Here is a 20791-nt window from a genome sequence, read left to right as displayed (position 1 = left end):
AATATTTTTAAATAAAATTCTAGATATAAGAATTAGACTCATTTATGGATGTGACACATATTCTTGAATATTTTCATTTTCAATAAATAATTAACTATTAATTTTCTACTATAGTATTTTTGGAATAAAAATCTCTTGTGTCTGACCACCTTAACTAATTCAAAACTCTGCAAAAAAAAAAAAAATTGGCTTATAGTAGAAGAAGCATAGAATGTGGTGGATTTTTTTTATTTTAAAAATGTTGTACCATTTGAAAATTATAGTTTAAAAAAAAAAATCAATGTGCCAATCAACACTTTATATGTAACTGTTGGGCATTCATTTTGCACGAGGTCAATGGCAGGAATCCATAGTGTAATTCCTCTCTTGAAAAACAAATCTTTTTAAGGATCAACTCTAAGGTTCAGTATTTGTCTTACGATGTACCAAAATCCACTCAGTAGTAGATAAATGTGAGTGTTCACAAGGAGGCCTTTGCTGGTTCTAAAAACTCTTTTATCTTGGAATTGAAGTAAAATCTGTTCCCTATCTCAAAATATCACACCAAAAGAACACTTTTTTTTGTATTTTCTATTTTTCGATGTATGCAACTCTAACAATGCAGCTACTATGAGGTCCTATTCTAATAGGGGGTTAGGAAAGAAAATAATGAAACCAAAACCAAATAACATGAAATCAAATGACTTGAAATTGAAATTCCTAAATGGACATAAGCTACATAACACAACATACTGTGAGTTAAACCTTTGAAGAAATCAGTAGAAAACCAATGAAAACAAAAGCAGTGCTTCCTAGAATCCACTGATGCAATCATTGGTGAGAATCTTTAACAAATTGAATGATGTTTCACTCTTCATCAAATCACAAGGCCAGAGAAAGTGCACTCATACAAGACAAAATGCTATGTAGACACAATCGGGTGATCTCTTCTGAAGCTCATTATGTCAATGGAATTCCTATATCTGTAGCAAACACCAAAACTAAAAGATTGCACATCCAAAAACAACACAATAAACCTTTGGCTCAATCACAATTTTAGGAATAAAATCCACAAAACAATGACACATTCAGGCAAGAATAACTACACTTCGAATGCTAGCACCAAAAGCATAATTTTATTGCATAATAACGGTGACCCTTCTTACATTTTACAATGGGGTATTTATAAGAAATCATCTCCTCAAATTGTGTTGAGAGTGAGAGATATTTTTCTACAATAAAATGCTTTTAAAACATTAAAACAAACTAAATATATAAAAGTTGACAATCTAATTGGTGCTTAGAGGGACTCCATCCATATTTTATTCATTAATTGGATGCATGAGTCCTTTACATGTTAAAAAAAATGAAAACATGAGAGAGAAAGTAGGAGGGAGCCATTAGTCGAAGTAAAAGTGCATGGAGGTGTCAAAAAATGGAAATTGGCCCTTCATTAGGCGTGTGTCGGAGTTAACTTGCCATCAAAATGCACCCCTGATGCATGGAAAGTGCTATTTTTAGAACTGGCAGTCAACTGTCAGTGAACCTCTGAATTGCAGAGCTACAGACCTGCAGACCTGCGGACCTGCAAACCTATGGACCTCGACTAGGTCAAAAATCTCAAAATTTTACTAAGTGTCAAAATTGAAATTCTGGCATCTGGGTTTTGCTCATCTTTATCCTAAAGATATGTTTGGATGTTTGCCCTTGAATTTCTCTATAATCTCTGTAATCTTAGCATCATCTAGAAGATCCAAAGCCTCATACTTGTCTTTGACCTTTTGTCTGTAGTTGTCCACCTCAATTTGAGTTTTTGCAAAATGTCTGAGTTTGGTGTCCAACTCTAATAGTGCTTCCTCTGTTTTGAAGGCTTGTCTTATGTCTTTATCACTAGATGTTTCCTCTAAAGTCTTTCTAAAATTTTTCACAACTACCTCAACTACCAAAAGCTTCTCTCGTTCTTCATCTTCAAAAATGTCCAAGCATGCATCACTGTACAACTTTTCTGCTTCCAAAATTTTCTCTCAGGCTTGGTCCTTGACCCTATGTATCTCATCATGCAATGTTTCCATCACTTTATTTCCATCTACAATCTTTTCTATCCAATCATCTATCATGTCTAACTCCTCCCTGGTATATACATCAATCAAAATGTGGTACCTTTGCCCTTTTATGGCTTGTAGAGTTTGTAAATCCCTACTTCATACCCATACCTCAACCATGATGCTAAAGTCCTACCTCAAAATTGCCACAATCTTATCAATATTCTCTTGTGTAGCATGCCATAACTTCAGACTTCCTGTGATTATTGTGACACCCTTATCCTCAAGGTTGTCTCACCAATCCCGACAAGCTCTCAAAAATGGACTAAGCTGTCTACCTTCCTGTTCTCTAAGAATGGTATTCAAAGTCTCCTTAGGGCATTCAAAATCAAGAGGACCAATAACTTTAGCTAGATATCCCTTTAAAATCTCAACTTGCCTTCGAAGTGTTTTGATTTAAATCTCATCCTACTCCATATGAGTGAGAACCTCCTTGACTTGCATAGTCATCATCTGTTGGGATGTATCCCGTGTAGGCTTTCCTAACATGATATCTTTCACTTCATAGTCCTGAAGGCTAACAGCTTCTTCATATGTACCTTCCGGAGGGTGAGCCACTTGTGTAAATAATTCCTGGTTCCATGTAGTAGTAATGAACAAAAATGGCATTGCATCATGTAATGGAGAGTCAGGCTTGTTCAAAATCTCCACAATGTCACAAATATCATCCTCTAAAGCACATAATTGATGCTTGGCACTTCTCATTATCTCCTTCTAAAACCATCTTGGGATATGTCTTTCTATAATGTTGGCTCTAGATGATGAAGGGATGTGATCAATTACCTCCTTCCCTCTATCACTCTTGCTTGGAGTCTCCTGTTGTAAGGATTCTTCTTCTATAGTCTCAATTTTTGTAGATCCTATAGTTTGATCCTCAACTTCCTGAGAAGGTTGTTGTATACATTCAACTATCTATGCTTTTTTTGATGGCTCATCAGTAACCCTTGGTTCTGGTTCTCCTTGTAATGACAATTCCTTCTAAACATTTTCTTCTAAACTTGGAGGTGGAGGTTTCATTGAAACCTTATCTACCATCATAACCTGAGGTGAAGATGGGGGAGTGAGATGAGGATCTTGTTTCTCAGGTGGCATCTATGTCCAATCTTTCTATTGAAGTTCACCTGTAGGAGTATCTCTAATCTTATCTCCAACCAACTCTATACCCACATGCATGAAACTGAATCTAGGATGGAGAGAACATCATCACCTAGTTCCCTTTGCTCATTCACCCATCGTTATACTCCATCTTTCGAAGAAGAAAGTTCTATCATTTCAGCTTGGCTGGGTGTTGGGGTATTTGTGACACTCTTCCTTCTTTCCAATTCTATGGCTTTGGCCAGCCGAGTTCTCCTTTGTAGAGGCACTTGCTCCTCCTCTTCATTTGACTCTATTTCCCCTTCATCTAATTCTTCCTCAAGAATGGTTTTAGGAATAGAGGAATTAGGCACTAATCTTTTATGAACTCTTTGCCTCTTGTTCATTCTAACCTTGATCCTCTTTTGTTTCTGTGGAACCATAGAGAAGCAGGCTCTTTATGCACTAGATGAATGGATGTCTCTGGAATTTATCCCTCTTATTTTTGACTTTACAAAATAGGAGGCAATGGAAATTCAACTTGAATATGAGAAGCTCCACCATCTTGGGGTTCTTGGGGAGTGGATTCCTGTCACTGTGAAGGGGCCTATTCTTGAACATGCTCTGCCTAAATCCTTTGAGGAGAGGCTCTCTTCCTCTTTTCCTTCTTCTTCTCTAGAGGGTGGTAGTATCCCATTGAACGATCAAATTTGTAGACTATTTCTGGCCTGATAGGAGATTGGAGCACAAAGATAGGAACTATGACTTTCTTTCCCTTTCCCCATTCTAGGTGAGCATGTGCATGGAATATCATTGTATTTGGAACTAGATCAAGTGGAAAAGTTTTCTTTATCCAACTCTTTTTCATTCTAATGACATGTCTCGCTTGATGATTAATATCATCTCCTTCCTCTCTATCAATTTTTTCATTTAGAATGGGCCTCTTGCCAACTTTATCTGTATTGAATAGGGGATCGAGTAGCTCCTACGAGTCCTATAGCCTTATCTCATTTGGGATGGTCAAATGGAGAGCCTTCTCTGCTAAATACAAAGTCATTCTACAATAGTCTCTGATACAAACATTGCAGTCATTTGTGGCATTCATCCAATGATCTTCAATGGTGTCCTCGTGGTAGAACTCTTTTCCTGCCAAATTTTCTACTTTACCAACATTGTCGAAGAATGGCCAAGAAGAGTTATATTCTTCAAGAGGATAATTCTCCCATTCCCACTCAAAAATCAACATATCTTTCTTTCTTTTTACCTAGTATGCTCCTATTACAAAAGGCCAATCCCAACAAGGCCTCCGTCTTTTGATCCTCTCATAAGCTAACTCAATCTATCGGGATATTTCCATCAGGACCAACTTGTCACTTGGGTACCTTGGGAGTTTCTTCAGATTTATGGATGCACCACCTACCCAAATGTATGTGAATGTCTAGAACTGGATGAAACATGCACCAAGAGTAGTGATCTAGATCTTGGCCTCATCGAACAATCTCTTCCCATAATCCCCTTCAATGAATCGAATGATGGAAAAGATGAAGACATCATTCACAATTTTATATTCCATCCTTTAGGGTGAGAGCTTATTCTTCACTAGTTGAGGATAAACTATATATCACCATGCATTAGGGTCCTACATATTGCCCTTCTTGTACAACCCAGGATAGTCAATTGCCCTTGCTACAAGTAGATACACCACATAAGAAGTCATATGGAACTTCTTCTTGTCCTTTACTATTTGAAACTGGTCACATAGGTTCTCACTAAGTGTGGTGGCCCAATCCAATGGCATCTTTGCATGTCTGATGGTCTCAATGAAGTTCACCATGAATGGAGCGAGATGACCCGCTGCAGCCAATCCCATAACTCTGCTCAGGAGAATGATTGAATATCCAATGTCATCCTTCATGTATCCTCAAGTGATATCCACTTTTCTCATTGTCTTCTCTCGAGGTAGCTTCTCAATGAAGTATGAGGAATATATGATGTTGATGGCCTCCCGATAATGATCTTTATGCCACCTCTTAGTTGCTTCATACGAAAGTCTGATGAAGTAATCGGCTCTAGGTAGATGAAAAACTCTCTCAATATTATTAGGTCGCAGATCCAAGAAAACTTCCCCAGTGATGCTCTTTACCACCCTTTCATCAAGAACAAAATGTCGAGATAGGGTAATAATCAATTCAGCTGACTGTACGGTCCTGGGATGTGATGCTACATTTACTAATCCAAAACAGATTAGGGCGAACCTCAAGGATGACCTTTCAGTTGGACTATTACAAACTCTCAAGAACTCTCCGAAGTTCGTGTGTTCGAGGTTTGTATTTTTGATCTCAGAGTACTCATCGTGTAACCGTGATTTTGGGGTTACACCTTGGAACTTGTAAACAATTGGTTTTGCTACTGATCCAGATGTGGATGCCATTTGATCATATTACTTGCATATCATGAAAAAAAAAAAAAAAACATGATTAATTATTGGATATCAAAAAATGTAAAAAAGAAAAAAATAAATCCCCCTTAGGGACTTTTTTGTTTTTTTTTCTTTTTTATAAAAAAAAAAAAAAAAATTTGAATTTTTTTTCTTTTTTATTATCATTATTATTTTTTATTTTTTATTTTTTACTTTTTTTACTCTAAAATTCTAACTTCTAACAAATTTTCTTCTCCATTACTAGAGAGGAATGGGGCATGTGTTGTGGACACCACAAAAAATAGTCCCGAAAAAAAGAAGAAATGACCAAGGCATTTCTTCATCCGCAAACATTCCTCTAATGTGTGGCAAACACCAACCGAACTTCAAACACCAAGAGTGTATTTCAAATGACTTTGCAATCAAATTCTTTGAAGTTAAAACCTTCAAGCTCAGTGTGTGCATTGTGTATTCATTCCCTTTGATGTGTTAGGATGTAGTCAATCAAAGTTTTCTAACAACTTGAAACAATCTTCTACTCCTCCCAGCTCATTAATTTGGAATTTTCATGAAGGCTTTTTATCAATCAATTGCTTGACCAGATGAGAGAATGAGTTCAAGGGCTCTTGATAGGATGCCACATTCTTTTAATTTCTGGCCTTTTGCATAATTGCTCCAATTCATTCAATACGTTACTTTTGATGAAACAATACTTTTGAATACAAGACACTTTTCTTTGCAATGTATCTTTAGCCATTTTAGATCTTTAGAATCCTTCAGACTTTACACCATCTTTTTTCTTTCTTTCTTTCTTTTATATTTTGTATCTTGACTATGCTTAAACTATGTAGTTAGAACATTGGTGTCATTTTTTGGATTCGATCTCTTATGAACATCCCTTGAGTTTCTCTTTTAGAACTTTTTAGAAACTCTCATGCCAAGCAATAATCTTAAGAAACCTTTCAAGGAGACCCCTCCTGTTTAAATCAATTGAAGTTTGGATCGTCCCTCGTTACCTTTTTTGACTTCAAATCAACAACACCTGAAACAATAAAATCTTTAAATTTTCAAAGTGTTGAGAATTTGGTGGTCTAAACCTCTGATTTCCAGACTGAAAGTCCCCTATTTCCACAGGAAATGTCTATTTCTCAGTTGGTATAAGACACACAATCGTCCAAATATTTTGACAAAGAAATACCTCTTCCTTAAATCAGGACCAAAGAGTGGTTAGTAAAATCTTGAGAAAAAATCTCAAGTACATCTTCCCTCCTAGGACTGACACAACTTTGAAAATGAAACACACAACTAAAATGAAACACACGAATGAAAGAAAACACACAATTTGAAAGCAAACACTCTCACAGAAATAAACACACTTGTAGAAATGAAAATCTAATCTAGATGCAAAAATAAAATCTAACTAAATTTTTTTTTTATTCTTTTAGGCTTTGAAATAATGTTTCAAAAATTGCCCATTTATGGGCAAAGGTAGAAATTCCCCCTGTAAGGAACTTAGCCTAAAAGTGTTTTTGCCGAGAATTTTTGCAATCTAATATGGGCCTGTCCACAAGCATTGAAACTTGGTATGGCTGCCCAACTTTTCTTTCACCTTATCCCACAGTAGAACAAGGTCAAAAATCTTGAAAGATTTTATCGTGGCTCTCTTGTTGAACCATCTCTTAACAATAGCTTGATGTTTAGCCATGTGCTCTAATGCAACTATTCATTTCTTATCCATTTCCAAAAGATTCATCAATCAGATTTGTACTTTGTCAATGTCATCAGCATACCCACTCATGAATTTTAAGACTAGAATCTTAAGATTGAGTGGGAATACTAGTTCTTGCTTGTAAACAAGTAGATATGGAGAATTCCCCAAGGCATATTTCAATTTTGTATGCCAATCCCTAGGATTCTCATTCAACAATCATTTTATCACAATGATTAAGTTCTTGTTTGTAGACTCCGCTACCCCATTTCCTTGTGGGTAGTAATTTGAGGAGAATTTGATAATGAATTTATTTTCAAATGCCCATTGTGTCAAAAATGTAGACGTAAATGTAGATCCATTGTCACATATAAGAGCGAATGGCATTCCAAATCTAGTAACAATATGTTCTTCCAAAAAGTCAGTCACCACCTTAGTAGTGCAATTTCTGAAAGTCTCTGCCTTGGTCCATCATGTGCAATAACTCGCAGCTGTAAGAATGAATGCATGTCTAGTTGATGATGGTGGGTTTAATGGACCAATGAAATCTAGTCCCCACTTTGCAAAAGGGCACACCTCGTATACTGGTTGTAGTGACATTGTTGGGTGCCTCTCTTTGTTAGCACTGGTTTGGCATGTATGACAAGAATGCACATGTTCAAAAGTATCCTTGAATATTGAGGGCCAAAAATAACTTGATCTTAAAATCATGTGAGCTGTTGTTTTTGCTAAACCATGTCCATACCATACTTGTCATGAAAATGTTCCAAGACATCCTTAGTTTCTTCACGTCCTAAGCATTTCAAATAAATCCCTTCGTAGTTCCTTTTATATAGCTTGTTATGAAGTTGCTTATAAGAATCACATTTCATCTTAAGTCCCCTACATTGTGAACTGTTCATCCATCTGGGCATTGATCTTGTAAGTGATAATAGACAATATCCTGGTACCACACATCTGTTACCACACCTTGATTGATATCAACTTGTGATATAACCATCTTCTTTTGATCATCTTCATCTGTTTCATTATCAAATTTGAATTCCTTTTAATTTTCCTCTTGGTTATCAGCTATCATTTTTGATAACCCTTGGCCTCTGATTAATCTCATAATTGCATTTCGAGATCGAATTCTTGAAGTATCATCATCCACTTTTCCCTTCTTTCACCAAGTTCATTCTGCATCAAAAGCATCTTTATTGTTGGGTTAGGTACAATTGCATGCACCTTACTTCTGAGTATGTAGTGACTAAACTTCTTTACTACCTTGATTAATGCAAAAGACTATTTATCAAGATTTGAATATTTCAACTCAACATTCTTTAGAGGACAACTCATAAAAGCAATTGGTCGCTCATCTTCCTTCTCTCTTTTTTGTGTCAACATCCTTGCGCAAGAATGTTTAGAAGAAAAGGAATAAATCTTGAATGGTAGCTCATAATTTGGACTTACCAAAATTGGGGCTATGGAATGGCAACCTTAATATCTTGGAATGATTTCTTTATCTCCGGTACCCGTTTTGTTTTAGCTCCCTTTTTGATTAAATCATTGAGGGGGCAAACTATCTCTACGAAACCACTTATGAATTTGCATACAAATTTTATCTTTCCAAAGAAAGATTTCAATTCCTTCTAACTATGTGGAGGTGCTAACTTCAAAATAGACTCAACTCTATTTGAATCAATGGAAATTTTGACTTTAGAAATGACATGTCCCAGAAGCTTCCCTTTAGTAACACTGAACAAAAATTTCTTGGGATTGAGTGATGTGTCATACCTACGATATGAGTCCTCTGATATTTTGAAAATATAGTCAAGTCATCCATGTAGATGACTATAAACCTATTTATCAATCCTTTGAAAGATTCATCCATTTCTTGTTGAAATGTAGCTCCCGCATTAATCAACTCGAAAGGCATCCTTCTGTAAGAAAATGTTCCCCACTTGGTTGTGAAAGCAATCTTTAGCCTATCTTCTTCATCGACTATCACCTAGTTATATCTTGATTAACCATCCAAGAATAAAATCATCTTTCAACCATTAATGATTTGCAACACCTCATCTAGTGAGGGTAGAGGGTAGTTATCCTTCTGAGATGCTAAATTCAAGTTGTGAAAGTCAACACAAAGATGAATCTCTCCAGTCTTCTTTCGTACGGGAACCAAATTTTCTACCCATGTTGAATGACGGATAGGAAATATGATCTCAGCATCCAAAAGTTTCTTAACTTCTTTCATAATCAATGGTTCAATGGTTGGATTTACTGGTCATTGTCTTTGTCAAAAAGGTTTAGCATCTGGTTTCAATGGGATGTGATGTGTGATAATCTCAAGATCATAAGTTTTTGACTCTTCATAACTCCAAGCAATAACATCTTTATACTCGGTGAGCAATTTGAGCATGTCATCCCTTTCTTGTTGATTACATGATTTTCCTATTTGCACCATTTTTGGTTCTTCATTAGTACCCAAATTGTACAAGTCACATTATTTGATTCCTTTCTCTTGAGTTTCCCCTCTATTGAGTGTTGATTTGTCACGGTCAAAGATGTGTTCAATTTCAACCATTCCTTTTTGAATGCTGTTGGTTTTCAAATTAAGGATTCCATCATCATCCTCAAGCTCATCATCTTCAGGCTTGTCCTCAGGTGTTTCATCAATCTCTTGTCCTTGAAAATGGTGACTACACATAATAAAATTGAGTATATGTTGATCATACTGAAAGACCTAGAAGTTAGTGATATTGTTGGGAATGGAAAGAACGACAACTAGTTTGACTGAGAATTTTTTTAACTTTTTTTTTTCAACTGGTTGCAAAGCACTGGCTGAAATAGCAAGGGCATCTACTACCACATTCTTTCTTCTTGGAATGGATTTGATGTTTAGAGCTTCAAAGTCATCCATTATATCCTATGCCCTTTTCTTATAAGTGATTAATCTTTTGTCATTGCATGAGTATGTGGATTTTACTTGTTGTATAACTAGTTGAGAATCCCCTTCAATTATAAGAGCGGTGACTCCTTTTTCCAATGCAAAGAGAAGTCCTCAAATCAAAGCCTTGTATTCCGCACCATTGTTAGTACATCTAAACTGCAATCGATATGCGACATAGAAAGACCTACCTTTTGGGTTGCTTAGTTCAATACCTACACTGGCTCCTAATTTGCATCTGGAACCATCGAAGCAGAGTATCCAAACTACATTTTCCTTGGATTTTTTGACTTTGTGCTTAGTCGTCCTTAACTTTTCTTTCACTTGAGCCTTGAACAACTATTTCTTGGGAACCCATTGTAACTTTTCTCGTGTAGGGCTTGATGAATCTCCTTCATATCTTATGGATAGAGGAAGTGTGTGTTTTTCTTGTTTCTCATGAATTTCCCCTATTAGCTCTTTCATTTTCTCAACTTTAGGTTTAGGATGAATGACTACCGAAGTCCATCCCTTACCTTTGACATATCATCTTCTTCTTTGAACTTTAATCATCCCTAGAGGAGGAGAAGACAAACCTCCACCATCTGAAGAGGTATCACTGTATGATACATTTAAATCTTCACTTCCCTCTTCAGTCTATTCAATAAGGTCAGATGAATTCACTGAATCTTGACTTCTAGTGATTTCATCTTTTGAGGTCTTTCTACTCTTGTTTTCCATTATTTGTGTCAACACCTTTGCTACTGCTTCTTGGCACATTGAACATTCTAACTCTAAATAACTAACTTTGTGCAATCAGCAAAATCTTGGAAGGAGGAGGATACTAGGGTTAGCTTCCTCTCCTAAACAATGTAAATTAGTCACCATACTCTCTATGAATTGTGTCACAGTCTCACTTTTGGGTACCGACACCTTGGGTTCTTCATTTTGATCTTGAGATGTATTGTTTGGAACCATATTCAATACCATCACTTTGTATGAACCCAAATTTTATTGTAAGAATGTTATCTCATTCAAGGCATTGTAATCTATGATCATTGTTTTCAGTTTTGGCTCAGCATCTATCTTGATTTGATTGTTCAATCATTTCCATGGTAACCATAATTGAGTGAAGTCCGTAGAGAACCATCCTCTGAGACATTTTTCCCATTCTCTACTTAGGAGTAATCCATATGTCTCTGGGATATCAACCACATGTATGTCAATAATATCCTAGATCTGAGGATCAATTGTTAACTGTATCCGCACATCTTTTAATACCCCAATGACCTTTACCTCTGTTTTATCCAATTGTATTACCACTCGGTTAAAGGGTTGAGGATTAACTCCTAACCTTTGAGTTATTGATAATGGAATCACGTTACATGAAGCTCCTGAATCAATAAGACAATTGTGAAGATTCTTCCCATATATCCTTATGCTTAGCAAAAATGGGGGTACCTCAACTTTTTCCTTGAACATAGTGGGCATTTCTTCTGTAGCATTTACTTGTTGTGGCATTGCCTTTTGAGTGACAAAATTTGTATTATGGGAAAAATTTGTATTTTCTAATGTCCTCATGAGTGATTCTCTTTTTTGTGGACAATTATGCAACATGTTGAACATGGACATATTGGCTTTTGTTTTCTTCAAATCTTCAACACCATTATACTTTTCAGTAGACCAAGAAGGGTTCTTTAGTATTTTTGGTATGTTCACTTGATTCTGATACTGTTTTACTCCTTGGGCTAGCCTTACCGGTGGTAGATTGCTATTTTCTCTAGGGTCAGGTGGAGTTGGTTGCAAACCAGGAGGAATTGCATTAGTCAAGGGATCCTTTTTGTTTCTAAGATTATATGTATTTTGATTGTCATTTCGAAAGGAAAACATCTCATTGTGTTGAAGATTGCATTCTTGACTAAATGGGAATGAGAATTCCTCACTTGCTTTTTGTTCCACTTGTACATTCTATGTAGAATCATAAAATTCTAACAGCATTGCATTGAATTGAATTGGGGAGAATTATCATTTACTTGTGAGTTTTGATTCACCTCCTGATTACCATTATAATATGCACTATCATTGCTAGGCACATTTTGGCCATCATCATACTGATTGATATCAACATACTAAATTTTGTTGTTGTTGTTGTTATCAGTAGGAATGCTTCAATTATTCGGTCTAGTATTCCATTATTGGTTTTTTCTTTGGAAGCCATTGTTATGGTCAAGAGGATTAAAGTTGTTTCCTTTGCCATTGTTTCTTGCATTGTTGTTACTATTGTTTTTAAAGTTCCTATTGTAATTCTGACCAAAAAAAATTTTGTAGGGCTTAGCATTATTTCTTTGGAAGTTTTTATTTTGTCCTTGTGACAATCTAAGCCATATCAACTCATTGTTCATTTATGACATGGTCTTCTTCATTTGACCAACTTTTGAAAGGAGATTTTTATCTGCTTCCATAGGAACCATAGCTTTTTGTTCAAAGAAAGTTGTTTTCGAGGGCTTGTACCTTGGATATGTTATTGCTTGAGTTTGTGGAGCAGGTGCCTGTTGCAATGGAACTGGGTTCATAGGTATGAACTGGCTAGGTACAGTGGGTGCTCCCACAGGGTATGTTGGCATTGTTGGGACTATTTGTGCTGAAAGCATCATTCCTCCCCCATTAGGATTAGCTTTCTTTGTGAATGTGATCGCTTCTGCAAAGACTTTGTCCAATGTATCAATATTTGCTGCAGGAAGTCTTCTAAGAAAGATCGTAGTAAGAGGGTCCATAACATTCAAATAAATTTGGATGGTAGCTTCAACCAGTATTTTGTATGGTGTTTCCAACTTGTGGTAGGCCAGATGAAAGTGATGGTTGAAGCGTGCAAATGTCTTAGTTGGGTCCCTTTTTATTGATATGAATTGTTGACGTATCATTGTTGGATTGATGAATGTCTTGAATTGTTCCAAGAACAATTTTTTAAAAGTGTCCCAATCTCCAACACATCCTAGTGGTAGGTTCACATACCAATTGAAGGCAATTTCCCACAAAGGGTAGGGAAATAAATGAAGAACCACATCTTCGTTAGCAATTTTCTTTCGATTGCAAATTTCCTTAAAAACATTGACATGATCTTCAGTGGTTCTTGTTTCTCCATAAATGAACCTTGGACAAAATTTCTCAAGATTCTTAGGGAGTTCATGGAGGGCACCTCTCAAGTTAATGGGTGAATCAAATACATTTGCAAAAAATGCCATTGGAGGATTTTGTGGACGTAAAGGTGGCTGGGATGGTGATGGGATTGTTGGAATATGTGGAGGTCCACCTGGTGGTTGAATGGGTGGTGGAGTAGAAGAAGATAATGAAAATTTGAATGGAAGTGGTTGAACTCAAGGTATTCCTCTATCACTACGTGGCTTACAAAAATGAGTAAGCTCTAGAAATTCTTGGGCACTTGGAGAAGATCTTAATGCTCGCTGGAATGGGGATCTTGGATCAATATCCTCCATCCTGTATCAATTGTGGAAAAAAAGGTGCACCTCTGCAAAAGTACACTTCCTCATTTCTTCTAAATTTTGCGTACCACAGAGTTTTGTGGATCTACGGACCTGTGGATCTGGGGACTTGTGGACTTGCAGATCTATGGACCTGCATACCTATGGATCTACGGACCTATGTACCTATAGACTTGTGGATCTGCAGACATGCATACCTGAAGATCTAAATTTTTGAAAATTTTAGAAGTGATTTTTGAACTTTTATGGAGTGCAGATTATTGCAAGAGTGCAAAATTTTTGAAACTTTATCAAATATTTCTTGTTTCCAATAGTAGGTTCTTTTTTTTGTGGCCCTCCTTCTAGCACCACTTATTTTGGGCATTCATTTTGCATGAGGTCAATGGCAGGAATCCATAGTGTAATTCCTCTCTTGAAAAGAAAATCTTTTTAAGGATCCACTCCAAGGTTCAGTATTTGTCTTGTGACATACTAAAATTCACTTAGTAGAAGATAAATGTGAGTGTTCACAAGGAGGCCTTTGCTGGTTCTAAAAACTCTTTTATCTTGGAATTGAAGTAAAATTTGTTCACTATCTCAAAATATCACACCAAAAGAACAATGTTTTTGTATTTTCTATTTCTCAATGTATGCAACTCTAATAATGCAGCTACTATGAGGTCCTATTCTAACAGGGGATTAGCAAAGAAAATAAGGAAACTACAACCAAATAACATGAAATTAAATGACTTGAAATTGAAATTCCTAAATGGACATAAGCTGCAGAACACAACACGTTGCGAGTTAAACCTTTGAAGAAATTGGTAGAAAACTAATGAAAATAGGAGTAGCACTTCCTAGAATCCACTGATGCAATCCTTGATGAGAATCTTTAACAAATTGAATGATGTTTTACTCTTCATTAAATTGCAAGGCCATGAAAACTGTGCTCATGCAAGACAAAAAGCTATGTAGACATAATTGGGTGATCTCTTCTCAAGTTCATTACATCAATGAAATTCCTATATCTGTAGCAAACACCAGAATTAAAAGATTGCACATCTAGAAACAACACAATAAACCTTTGGCTCAATCACAATCTCATGAATAAAATCCACAAAATAATGACACATTCAAGCAAGAATAACTACACTCCAAATTCAAGCACCAAAAGCATAATTTTATTGCATAATAATGGCAGCCCTTCTTACATTTTACAATGCGGTATTTATAAGAAATAATCTCCTCAATTTGTGTTGAGAGTGAGATATACCTTGATGCAATAAAATGCTTTTAAAACATTAAAAAAAACTAAATATATACAAACTGACAATCTAACTAGTGCTTAGAGGGACTCCATCAATATTTTATTCATTAATTGGATGCATGAGTCCTTTACATGTTAAAAACAATGAAAGCATGAGAGAGAAAGTAGGAGGAAGCCATCAGTCAAAGTAGAAGTGCATGGAGGCATCAAAAAATGGAAATTGGCCCTTCATTAGGCATGTGTCAAAGTTAAATTTCCATCAAAATGCACTCCTGATGCATGGAAAATGTTATTTTTTGAACTAGCAGTCAACTATTGGTGCACCTCTGAATTGTGGAGCTGCAGATTTGTAGACCTACGGAACTACAGACCTTGACTACGTCAAAAATCTCAAAATTTTACTAAGTGTCAAAATTGAAATTCTGGCATCTCGATTTTGCTCATCTTTATCCTAAAGATATGTTTGGATGTTTGTCCTTGAATTTCTCTATAATCTCAATAATCTTAGCAGCATCCAAAAGATCCAAAGCCTCATACTTGTCTTTGACCTTCTGTCTGTAATAGTCCACCTCAATTCAAGTTTCTACAAAATCTCTAAGTTTGGTGTCCAACTCTAACAGTGCTTCCTCTATTCTGAAGGCTTGTCTGATGTCTTCATCACTGGATGTTTCCTCTAAAGTCTTTCTAAAAATTTTCACAACTACCTCAACTAGTAAAAGCTTCTCTCATTCTTCATCTTCCAAAAAGTCCAAGCATGCATCACTATACAACTTTTCTTCTTTCAAAATTCATTCTTGGGCTTGGTCCTTGAGCCTATGTATCTCATCATGCAATGTTTCCATCACTTTATTTCCATCTGCAATCTTATCTATCCAATCATCTATCATGTCTAACTCCTCCCCATTATATACAACAATCAAAATGCGGTACCTTTGGCCTTAGGCATCATTCAAAATTTTATATTCCTTGCTCTAGGGTGAGAGCTTCTTCTTCACCAGTTGAGGATAAACTATATATGGCCATGCATTAGGGTCCTGCATACTGCCCTTGTTGTACAACCCAGGATAGTCAGTTACCCTTGCTGCAAGTAGATACACCGCATAAGAAGTCATATAGAATTTCTTCTTATCCTTTACTATTCACAATTGGTCACACAGTTTCTCACTAAGTGTGGTGGCCCAATCCAGTGGCATCTTTGTGTGTCTGATGGTCTCAATGAAGTTCACCATGAATGGAGCGAGATGACCCACTACAGCCAATCCCATAACTCTGCTTAGGAGAATGATTGAATAGCCAATGTCATCCTTCATGTATCCTCAAGTCATATCCACTTTGCTAATTGTCTTCCCCTAAGGTGGCTTCTCAATGAAGTATGAGGAACATATGATGTCGATGGCCTCCTAGTAATGATCTTTATGCCACCTCTCAGCTACTTCATATGAAAGTTTATTGAACTGATCAGCTTTGGGTAGATGAAAAACTCTCTAAATATTATTAGGTCACAGATCCAAGACAACTTCCCCAGTGAAACTCTTTACTACCCTTTCATTAGGAACAAAATGTCGAGATAGGGTCATAATCAATTCAACTGACTACATGGTCCTAGGATGTGATGTTGCATTTACTAATCCAAAACAAATTAGGGTGAACCTCAAGGATGACCTTTCAATTGGACTGTTACAAGCTCTCAAGAACTCTCCCAAGTCCGTGTGTCTAAGGTTTGTGTCTTTGATCTCAAAGTACTCATCGTGTAACTGTGATTTTGGGGTTACGCCTTGGAACTTGTAAACAACTAGTTTTGTTGTTAATCTGGATGTGGATGCCATCTGATTATATTACTTATGTATCATGAAAAAAAAACATGATTAATAATTGGATATCGAAAAACATTATAAAAAAAAAATGTCCCCCTTAGGGACTTTTTTGATTTTTATTTTGATTTTTATTATTTTTATTTTATTTTATTTTTATTTGCATTCTTTTTGTTTCATTTTTTTTGGTTTTTTTACTTTAAAATTCTAACTTCTAACCAAATTTTCTTATCCTGATTCCCAAACTATGAGTCCAGGAGTCAAAAAAAAGGTAGGGACACCACAGCAATAACCTTATTAGAAAATAAGTAATAATTACTTACTGAACTCATAATTTGACAAACATTACATTTATGGAAAGCTAAGAACATTCTTAAGAAACCCTTTTTGTTTCATCAAATTTGGGTTTAAAATATTGTCAACTGCATATTTGAAGTAGAAAAATACACAAGAACAGACCAAAAATACATTTTTAGGAGATTTTTTAAGTTGACCATGCAGGGTTGCTATCCAAAGATATAACAAGTCTTATAAAGGTTTTTTTTTTTGGGGTTTGGTATCAAGAGGGTAGGAAAAAAGTTGGAATAGATTTTGAAGTGCTTTGAGGCATTTTAGAACTACATAATTTTCAGGTCGCCACTTTTTGGCACACCATGATCGTAGACATACTTGACTATGACTGTTAAATATGGGCCTCTAAATCCACACACACTTCAACATGATCATTATTCATGAGTAGTATATGGAGGCTATTATTTTGACATGTCTTCACAAGGTGATCTGTTGCCTTCTAACTAGATGAGGTTCACTATATGCTCTCAAGATCAAGAGTCCAGTAACCAGACCAAGCTAGTACAAAGGATTTGAATGAATGTAAACATGCATTAAACTAAATTATGGGCATATTAATCTAAGAAAAAGATAAGAAAAGTAAGATAAATGGAGTGCATATTTATCTAGATGATGAGCATATGAAAGTAATATAAATTCTAATGTGGATGCTTGAGTAATCACTCCGACAACACTTTAGTATTTATTTCTCCTCCTATCCCTTTTCTCTCATAGAGGGCCTTGTATTTATAGATGTCCACAATGGACTGGGGTAGAGTTTGGACTAACTGTGGTGAGGTTGAGTTTGAATAAATAAATCATAGTGGAGATCCCAATAGAATAGAATTGAATATCAAATCTAACGCTCATAATTGATTGATGATTTCTAGGTTCCGCTCTGAATAAATAATAAAAATCCTTGAACCTTGTAATGAATAAAATATTCATTATGAATATGGGGTCCTCTTTCAAATAGAAAATTGATATTAAGGATAATTGTTTTTTTTTTCTTTTATATGAAATTGATATTCGTGTGTTGTTTGATTTCTTTTGTTTCTTGGATTAAATTAATTCATTTTGAAACTTCACCATGAGATGTAATTCTATATTGAGATAATTGACCAATTTTACATTATTACATTTTCTCCTATTTGAATTGCTATGTGAGAAACACTTTGATTCAAAGATATTGAGTGTCTATAGCATATAACAAAGCACTGAGATTGGTTCCAGAATTAATAATTTGAAGACTAATTGAAGAGATTTTTAGGGTTATCTCCATAATAAAGCTTAACCATCTAGAGTATAGATTGAACACTTGGATATTGGTTTGATAGAACAAATATTTTCATGATATGTAGAACTATCCCCAAAATGAGGCTCAATCCTCAAGAGTCAGGGTTAGATTACCTCAACACTTTTTTTCTTAACAAAGATTGTCATGATTTGTAGAACTATCCCATAATGAGGCTTAATCCTTAGGACTTAGGGTTATATTGCCTCGATACATGTTTGATTAAAAAAGATTGTCATGATTTGCAAAATTATCCCTAGAATGAGGTTCAATCCTCAAGAGTGAGAGTTAGATTGCCCTGATACCTATTTGATTAACAAAGATTATCATGGTTTACAAAGTTGTCCCTAGAGTAAGGCTGAATCCTCACAAGTCACTATTAGATTGCCCCAATTCTTGTTTAATGAACAAAGATTGTCATGATTTCTAGAATTATCCCTAGAACGATGTTTAATCCTCAGGAGTCAAGGTTAGAGTTCCCTAATACCTGTCTAATAGAAAGGTGACAATATCAATCACAATTCATAGGATTATCCTTAGAATGATGCCTAATCCTTAGGATTCAATGTTAGATTTTCATAATACCTCTCCATTAAATAGTAATTTTAAAAAGGAAGCTTAGAATTATCTCTAGAATGAAGCTTAATCCTCTAGAATCTAGATCGAACACCTAAATACTGGTCCATTAAAGGGTAACAAGACCTAATCACAAGTCATAGAATTATCCCCAAAATGAGGCTTAATCCTCAGGATTCTAAGTAGGACACTCAAAAGCCTATCCATCAAACTATGACAAGGACTATTATAAGATTGATAAGTTGGATAGCATATGATGCTAGATAGGGGGAACAAAGATGCCCAGAGTGATGAGATGCCCCTCACGAATATGAAATTATGTTTAGATTTGAAACCATATTTCACAGATTCAATGATGTTTAATAATGTATTCATGTTTAATGATTTAATCATCATGCTAACCCCTTCGGAGAAAAGTCAAAAGATGACATACCAAAATTGAAGGTATAGTTGATCAAGTTTGACCAAAACTTACCAGAGTTGACTTTTTCTAAAAATGTTGAAAAAGTTGGAGCAATGTTTGTCTTGATGATATTTTAACATTCATAAAGTATCAGCAAGATGGATTGCACAAGCATTCAATTGCATCGGTCCCAAAATTTTCATGTATGATTTTAAGCTGTTTAAATGTGTTAGTTTTCAATTTTGATCTTGAAAATGAGTTTAGAACTGTCACATTAGCAAAAGAGGTGATTTTCATGTCCATAGGAGCAATTTGAGAAATTAGGTCAAAACTTATATAAGGGCCCCAAAGGGTCATTTTCAAATCATTTTTTCATTTATCTTGTTTGGAGAAGGAGCTCTGAAGAAAAAATGGTAGTCCCCATGCACACTCATTGATTTGAGTGATCTAGATGACAAAAATGGCTAGTGGACTACGAATCTCTAGTGAGTAATCATGAAATTTTATAATCATTTGAATTTTCATGTATTTGTGTCATTTTTTGTATATTTTAAGATTGTTTGAAGGTTATGTCATTGGGGTTCTCGTGTAAGGAGTTAATTTCTTATGCAAGCATATTAGAGATATTGTATGAGGAAGTGCCACTAAAGCACTCTCTCTCACATATTGTGGGGTTTCCTCATATGGGAGACACCCATCTTTCGCATGAGGGACCCTAATTTTGGTTCCTTTTGCCTATGTGGTTTTTTGTTGTCTTACACAAGTCATAGAGTTTCCTCGCACAAGGATGTGGGTCCTATGCATGACATTGTGAGGTCTCATGCAAGATTTGAGGTAGTTTTGGGTCGTTTGCATTGAAAATAACATGTTTGTTCATTTTTTTTTGCATCATCATACCTTATTGTAGCATATTTTTAGGATATTCAATAGTAGTAGAATCTTTATTCTAAGGTTGGATATGGATTGTGTTATGATGCTTTCTTGTTCGCAAGTTGACTTCCTAGATATTGCATTTAGATTACACTATCTAGCCATCAGGGCATGGAATAGGGAGTTGGATGCTATAGAGGTGACACACATTGATACATTGGGTCTATCTTATTTATGTGATATCCTTGATATATAGGTGAATTATGGTTTACTGATTGCATTGGTAGAGTGTTTCCATTCGAAAACTAACACTTTCCATTTTCCACTCGGAGAAATGACTATCACAGCCAAGGATATCTATAGGATTCTACAGATTCCCTTCTATGGACCACAAATTGAGTACAACACATAGTTGTGACCAAGTACGTTGACATTGAGGGCCATATTTTAGGATGGTATCATAATAGGTAGGGCTATCCCCTAGGAGGAGTTGGTGTACATACATGGTTAGACTCACCGATTGGCCATGGTGTTCGAAGCTTTCCTTGGTTGTTTCCTAATGCTTGATAGA

This window comes from Cupressus sempervirens, chromosome 11, assembly GCF_028749045.1.
Source record: "Cupressus sempervirens isolate cs-2001-9-10 chromosome 11, ASM2874904v1, whole genome shotgun sequence".
Classification (NCBI taxonomy): domain Eukaryota; kingdom Viridiplantae; phylum Streptophyta; class Pinopsida; order Cupressales; family Cupressaceae; genus Cupressus; species Cupressus sempervirens.
This window is presented reverse-complemented; position numbering follows the sequence as displayed.